The following is an 8,370-nucleotide window of genomic DNA, read 5'->3' as shown; positions in this document are numbered from 1 at the left end:
GAGACGGAGTTTTGCTCTTGTTGCCCAGGCTGGAGTGCAGTGGTGTGATCTCGGCTCACTGCAACCTCCGCCTCCCAGGTCCAAGCAATTCTCCTGCCTCAGCCTCCTGAGTAACTGGAGTAACTGGGATTAAAGGCATGCACCATAATGCCTGGCTAATTTTTGTATTTTTAGTAGAGACGGGGTTTCACCACATTGGCCAGGCTGGTCTCGAACTCCTGACCTCAGGTGATCTGCCTGCCTCAGCCTCCCAAAGTGCTGGGATTACAGGCGTGAGCCACTGCACCCTGCCTAGAATTACATTGTTCTGGTGTAAAGGTAAAGACTCTCAGCTGAATTTTTTAAAAAACAATTCTAAGCCATTTACACAAAATCCTTGGTAAGCTGCTGGGCTTTGTAGACTGTGTGGAATAGAGGCTTAGGCCATTAGATGTGAGTATCAAAGGAAAGGGTGACCCTAGAATGTGGAGGCCCTGTGGACACGTAGCTTTGTGACCACCACAGAATCTGGTCACACCCACTGAGTGTTAGAGAACCTGGCCTTGAACCAAGGACTTGACTGGGCCAGCCCGAGCTCCTGAATGCATTTTAGTTCTGCTCCCTGGAGACCTGTGAGCATGTCCATGGACAGGTAGGGACCACAGGTATTAGAGAGGAGTATCTGTCACATGGCAGGAGGGGAACAACAGAGCAAGCAGGCTGTTGTATCTTCCAAAGCACTGCTCCCTTGGCAGCCTGAGCTTTGGGAGGCCAAGGCGGGAGGATCACTTGAGGCCAGGGGTTTGAGACCAGCCTGGGCCACATAGGAAGACTCCATCTCTACAAAAAATGAAAAACAGCTGCACATGGTGGTGCCCGCTCGTAGTCCTAGCTACTCAGGAGGCTAAGGCAAGAGGACCGCTTGAGCCCAGGTGTTCAAGGTCACAGTGAGCTATGATCACGCCACTGCATTCAAGCCTGGGTAACAGAGTGAGGCCCTAACGCTAAAAAAAAAAAAAAAAAAAAAAAAAAAAGGAAGAACCACCTGAGCTTTGGCTATTCGGCTCCATCATCTGCTCTCTGCCAACCTTGGGGAAATCCCTAAATCTCTGAGCCTGTTTCCTGATCAGATCTTTTGTGGAGACCAAAAGAAACCATCATCATGAGCTAATCCCCTGCACAACCTATAAGGTTGGTTTCATTATTCTATTATCATCCCCCTCTTGCAGGAAACAGGCTCAGAGGGATGGAGGAACTCCCCTGGGTCACATAGTAAGTGGAAGAGTCAGGATTCAAACTGAGGTCTGCCTTGTCTTCAGACTTTACTCCTAAGCTCCCAGTGATAGTTTCTGGTTTTTTGTTTTTTGGTTTTTTTTTTTAGACAGAGTCTCACTCTGTCACCTAGGCTGCAGTGGTGCTATCTGGGCTCATCTCCACCTCCTGGGTTCAAGCGATTCTCCTGCCTCAGCCTCTCAAGTAGCTGGGATTACAGGCACATGCCACCACACCTGGCTAATTATTTTTTTGTATTTTTTGTAGAGACAGGGTTTCACCATATTGGTCAGGCTGGTCTCAAACTCCTGGCCTCAAGTGATCCTCCCGCCTTGGCCTCCCAAAGTGCTGGGATTACAGGCGTGAGCCATGGTGCCCAGCTCACAAGTGCCTCTTGAAGGAGGAAATTCCACAGCCATGCCCTCTCTTACCTTGAGTGACAATGATCAGCACTCACTCTAAAGGTACCTAAAACTTACCCAGAAGTATCACTAGTGTCTCACAAATCCCTCCTGTCCATTGGAGGAGGAAGGCTGGCGGGATTCCCTCCAGTTTACATAATTGTGCCTGGCTGCTTAGCACCTGGCAGCAGTGTCTCCAGAATTCTACTCCTTACAAACTCTACCTCTCAGTCTCTCTCCCAAGGCTGCCTACCCTACTCCGCACCTCTCCAAGAGTGGAGGATGACTGGTAGATGGTGTGAAATGATTTTCACTAGGGGAAGGTAGGAGGAGGGCAGAATGATTAATGTCTGGATTTGCATCTCTTGCTAAACTGCTGTGAAAGGAAATACCAAATATTTATCTAAGAGACAAATCCATCCTAACAAAACAAGTTTCCTTTAAGGACAGGGCAGTGCAGAGGTAGGAGCCTCTGAAATAAAACTTCTTTGTATCACTGTGAATGGGCATACAAAAAAAAAACTTATTTTTCCTTCAGGAAAGTCTTCTGCCCTCCAAAATCTGGCACCCTACCCCATGGCCAGTCCATACCAGGCAGAGGTCAGAGCCTGTGGCAGCAATGAAGAGGGACTTTGAGATTATTAACATCTCCCTCCCTCCTTCCAAGTCAAAATCTGTGCCCTGAAGCTGCTGAATGTTTTGGAGTCCATGTTAAGCAGCACAAACTCCATGAGCTGTGGGGCTTGTGTTTCATTTTTCAAAGCTTTTCTTTGGATGATGGTAAACTATTGTTTATTTGTGAAGTTTCCTCTGCCTCTAAAATACTTATCTCTTGTCTATCTAAGGAACTCTTTTTCAGAAGCTCAGTTCAGATTGCCCCTTGCCTACAAAGCTTTTCCTTCCCCCTCCACAAGACAGCTTATGTGTATTACATCACTACCATGTGCTAAACACCATGACAGGGGTCTTACATACATCAACAACCCTATGCTGTAGGTATTATTTTGTTCTCATGGAGTCCCAGAGAAGCAACTGCCAATGTCACATAGCTGTGAAGCGGCAGAGCCAGGACTTGAATTCAGAACTGTCTGACCAGGGAGCCCAGGACTCCATCATGATGGATGTGATACTTTGTGCCACCTCCCTGTTTTGCACATATTTCCACTTTTGCATCATCTTTTTAGGGATCTATCTCCCCACATGAGACCAGATTTCTTTGCTAATGGGGATCAGGAAAAGATAATTCATCTCTGTATTCCCATTGCCTAGAATAATAGTTCCTGGCACTTGGCAGCCACTAATTCATTCAACAGATATTCTGAGTGTGCTAAGAGAGACTTAATTCCTGTCCTCAAGGAGCTTTAGCATAAAGTAGCACAGGACATGGGACATACACATAAATAAGTGTCTATAACACAAAAGAGAATGAGGCATGGGAAGTGATGGAAAATACATGCTCTGGTGCTGTGGAGAAAGATGAGATGCTGTCCTGGTCTAAGATGCTGGCCAGGTGGCATTAGAGTAGGACCCTGGAGCACACTAGGACTGGGACATGTAGGGAGGGGGGCAGGGTGCTCACAGGCGGACATGGGCAAACTTGCCCTTCAAGTCCAAATAACAGCTGACATTTGAAGTGACAAACCTCTTCATGTCACCAAGGGAGACAAAGGGCCCTTTCAGACTGTAGAAGCTGCTGGAAAATGCTGGCCAGCGATCGGACTGTGAAGAGCCCCAGGGGCAGGATAGACCATGTTCTAACATGGAGGCCAGTTTGGTGGGAAGCATACTGAGGCTGGACACCAGGATGAACACAGGATAAAATGATGTTACCTTCCCTCACTCGAGGCTGCCTTTCCCAATAACACAGCCCCATACCTCACAACCCTCTTGCAAGCCCAGGGCCAGAGCTCAGGAGGAAAGGCCAAGCCAGAGCATTGGGTGGGAATGCAGGAGAGGTGGACATCCTCATTACATGGGGCCTCTTCCCAGGGCTCACCCCACTGCAGGTCCTGAGAATATTTTAAAATGCTTTCAACTGTGTAAACAAACAAGAGGCACCTGAGAACCCCAAGTAGGCCATGCCTATGGAAGCCATATTCCCTGCCCGTTTCACATTTCCTCAGACTGTTGTTTAATGTCAGCCTGAGCATCTGTCCTCCACACCTCCTGCTGTATGGGATCATCCTTCTCATTAATACTGAAGTTAGAATGGCTTTGGCCCCATTCCATAAAGGGTGGGAGGCATCTCCTCCAACATCTCCAAACATGGTGAAACCCTGTCTCTACTAAAAATACAAAATTAGCCAGGTGTGGTAGCACACACCTGTAATCCCAGCTACTTGGGAGGCTGAGGTAGGGAAATCACTTGAACATGGGAGGCGGAGGTTACAGTGAGCCGGGATTGTGCCATTGCACTCCATCCTGGGCGAAAGAGTGAGACTCCGTCTCAAAAAAAAAAAAAAAGGTCCCTTCTCAAGCAAGGTGCAGTAGCACATGACTGTAGTCCCAACTACTCAGGAGGCTAAGGCAGGAGGATGGCTTAAGCCCAGTCCAGCCTGGGCAACATACCAAGTCCCTGTTTCTAAAAAAAAAAAGAAAAATGTTTAAATGGTCCCTCTCTCCACTGGCATCAGCCCAGACATGGAACCTAGGGCTTTTCCTTCATTTTTTTTCAAAATTAGTAGGTGCTCTGATGTTCACCCTGATCTGGGGACAACAGAGACTAAGTCATAGCCAGCACATAAAACGCACTGACAGTCCAGTCCCTTCATACCTGCCACAGGGAACATCTCCCTGGTGAGGCTGTTCCTCAGTACCCTCAGCTGCCCTCAGGTGGCTGCTCATTCTCAATCTCCCCAGCCACCTGCCCTACTTCCTTGGCCCCCTCAATTCCTTCATCCTGGGCTTATCCCCATCCCCTCCCCAGAGACACACAATTCTCACTGTATTTTGCAGGGTACTTAGATTTTTTCTTTTTCCTTTTTTTTTTTTTTTTTTTTTTTTTTGAGACAGGGTCTCTGTTACCCAGGCTGGAGTTGTGTGGTGTGATCTCGTCACTGTAGCCTCAATGTCCTGGGCTCAAGTGATCCTCCTACCTCAGCCCCCCAAATAGCTGGGACGACCACAGGTGTGCACCGTCACACCTGGCTAATTTCTAATTTCTTTCATTTTTGGTAGAGACAGGCTTTCGCCATGTTGCCTAGGCTGGTCTTGAACTCCTGAGCTCAAGTGATCTGCTCACCTTGGCCTCCCAAAGTGCTGGGATTACAGGTGTAGGCCACTGTGCCCAGTCGAGATCTTTCTTTTTCTAATTATGAACTATGTTGAGTGGGGATAAGGAGGAACAGGGATTCACCTTTCATGTCCAAACAGATTATCAAGGTACTTCCTGAAAAAAGACAATTTCCTAAGAGGAATACTGCAGCCAGCTTTTTAGATAGCAATCTTTATCTTCTCATTATAATATTAACAACTACCATTTATTGAGCACACTTCTAATCCTCATGACCATGAACGGTAGAGTCACCTCCACTTCATAGGTAAGAAATGAGGCTCAGCCTGGGCAACATAGTGAGACCTCATCTCTACAAAAAATAAACAAAAAATTAGCCAGGTGTGGTGGCATGCACCTGTAGCTCCAGCTACTTGGAAGGCTGAGGTGGGAGGCTTGCTTAAGCCCAGGAGGTTAAAGCTGCAGTGAGCTGTGATCATGCCACTACACTACAGCCTGGGTGACAGAGTGAGATCTTGCCTCAATAAATAAATAAAAAGTGGTTATGAGAAAACAGCAGGTTTTAAAAGAACAAAATTGCCTAGGTGGTAAGACCTGAACAATGTTTAAAAAGATGCATGAAAGGCCAGGTGCGGTGGTTCACACCTGTAATCCCAGCACTTTGGGAGGCCAAGGTGGGCGGATCACTTGAGTCCAGGAGTTCGAGACCAGCCTGGGCAACATAGCAAAACCCCATCTCTACAAAAATACAAAAATTAGCCTGGCATGGTGGTGTGCACCTGTAGTCCCAGCTACTCAGGAGCCTGGGAGGTGGAGGTTGCAGCGAGCCGAGATTGTGCCACTGCATTCCAGCCTGGGTAACAGAGGGAGACCCCGTCTCAATCAATCAATCAATCAAATAAAAAGATGCACAGAAAAAAGACTGGAAGGAAATGCAGTTGCAACAGGTTTATTGGGGTGTCTCATCCTACATAAATGTAAGCATTTTTAGTGATTTTTCACTAGCCATCCTCAGTAACACCATGTCAAGTTCCTCTTTTCCAGTGGGTAGCTTCATGATGGCTGCCATAGACTCAGCTGCTTTCAGGAATTAGAACAGTCTCCAACTTGTATTTAAGATTCATTTAAAATGTTTACACATAAAAATATTCATTTAAAAATGTCCATCTCGGCTGGGTACAGTGGCTCACGCCTGTAATCCCAGCACTTTAGGAGGCTGAGGCGGGTGGATCACTTGAGGTCAGGAGTTGAGACCAGCCTGGCCAACATGGTGAAACCCCGTCTCTACTAAAAATACAAAAAAAAAAAACAACAACTAGCTGGGCATGATAGCGCGCACCTGTAATCCCAGCTACTCAGTAGGCTGAGGCAGGAGAATCGCTTGAACCCAGGAGGTGGAGGTTGTAGTTAGCCAAGATCACACAACTGGACTCAGCCTGGGCAGCAGAGCAAGACTCCATCTCAAAAAAAAATCCATCTCAAGGTTCCCTTCAAAGCTCACTGCGTCACTGCAGCCTTAACCTCCCAGGCTCAACTGATCCTCCCGTCTCCACCTCCTAAACAGCTGGAACCACAGGTACACAACCATACCTGGCTAACTTTTGTATTTTTTTTTTTTTGAGACAGAGTCTCACTCTGTTGCCCAGGCTGGAGTGCAGTGGCGCGATCTCGGCTCACTGAAAGCTCTGCCTCCTGGGTTCACACCATTCTCCTGCCTCAGCCTCCTGAGTAGCTGGGACTACAGGTGCCCGCCACCATGCCCAGCTAATTTTTTTTAAATTTTAATTTTTAGTAGAGACGGGGTTTCACTGTGTTAGCCAGGATTGTCTCGATCTCCTGACCTCGTGATCCGCCTGCCTTGGCCTCCCAAAGTGCTGGGATTACAGGCGTGAGCCACTGCGCCTGGCCTTTTTTTTTTTTTTGGTAGAGATGAGGTCTCCCTATGTTGTCCAGGCTGGTCTCAAACTCCTGGGGGCTCAAGCAACCCTCCCACCTCAGCTTCCCAAAGTATTGGGATTATAGGCGTGGGCCACCACATGCGGCCTGATAGCTCATTTCCTTTTGGCAGTGAATAATATTTCATTGTTTGGATGTACCACAGTATATTCATTTATTTACCTACTGAAGGACATCTTGATTGCTTCCAAGTTTTGGCAATTATGAATAAAGCTGCTGTAAACCTGTGTGTGGAGGTTGTTGTGTGGACTTAAGTTTTCAACTCGTTTGTGAAAATATCAAGGACTGTGATTGCTGAATCACATGGTAAGAGTATGTTTAGTTTTGTAAGAAAATGCCAAACTGTTCTCCAAAATGGCTCTACCATCAATTTTGCATTCCTACCAGCAATGAATGAAAGTTCCTGTTGCTCCACATCCTTGTCAGCATTTGTTGTCTGGATTTTGGCCATTCTGATAAATGCGTAGTAGTATCTAATCGTTGTTTAAATTTGCATTTCTCTGATAACATATGATGTGCAGCATCTTTTCATATGCTTATATGCCATCTGTATATCTTCTTTGGTGAGGTGTCTGTTAAGGTCTTTGGTCCATTTTTAAAATGCATTGTTTTATTTTATTGTTTGTTTGTTTATTTATTTAGAGATGGAGTCTCACTCTGTTGCCAGGCTGGAGTGCGGTGGCGTGATCTCGGCTCACTGCAACCTCTGCCTCCTGGGTTCAAGTGATTCTCCTGCCTCAGCCTCCTGAGTAGCTGGGACTACAGGCGTGCGCCACCACGCCCAGCTAGTTTTTGTATTTTTAGTAGAGATGGGGTTTCACCATGTTGGCCAGGATGGTCTCTATGTCTTGACCTCGTGATCCGCCCACCTCGGCCTCCCAAAGTGCTGGGATTACAGGCGTGAGCCACTATGCCTGGCCTACTGTTGAGTTTTAAGAGTGCTTATGCATATTTTGGATAACAGTCCTTTATCAGATGTGTCTTTTGCAAATATTTTCTCCAGTCTATGCTTATGCTCATCTTCTCATTCTTTTTTTTTGTTTTTTGAGACGGAGTCTTGCTCTGTCACCTAGGCTGGAGTGCAGTGGCGTGATCTTGGCTCACTACCAGCTCCACCTCCTGGGTTCATGCCATTCTCCTGCCTCAGCCTCCCAAGTAGCTGGGACTACAGGCGCCTGCCACCACGGCCGGCTAATTTTTGTATTTTTTTTTTTTTTTTAGTAGAGACGGGGTTTCACCATGTTAGCCAGGATGGTCTCGATTTCCTGACCTCATGATCCGCCCGCCTCGGCCTCCCAAAGTGCTGGGATTACAGGCATGAGCCACTGTGCCCAGCCATCATCTTCTCATTCTTGTGACATGGTCTTTCACAGAAGAGAAATTTTTAATTTTAATGAAGTCTAGATTGTCAGTTATTTATTTCATGGATCATGACTTTGAGTGTTGTACCGAAAAAATAATAACCATATCCAAGGTTTTCTTCTGTTATCCTCTCAGAGTGTAAGGTGTGTGTCTAGATTAATTTTTTGC

Source organism: Gorilla gorilla, chromosome 23, assembly GCF_029281585.2.
Source record: "Gorilla gorilla gorilla isolate KB3781 chromosome 23, NHGRI_mGorGor1-v2.1_pri, whole genome shotgun sequence".
Lineage (NCBI taxonomy): Eukaryota > Metazoa > Chordata > Mammalia > Primates > Hominidae > Gorilla > Gorilla gorilla.
Note: the sequence above shows the minus strand (reverse complement) of the source record.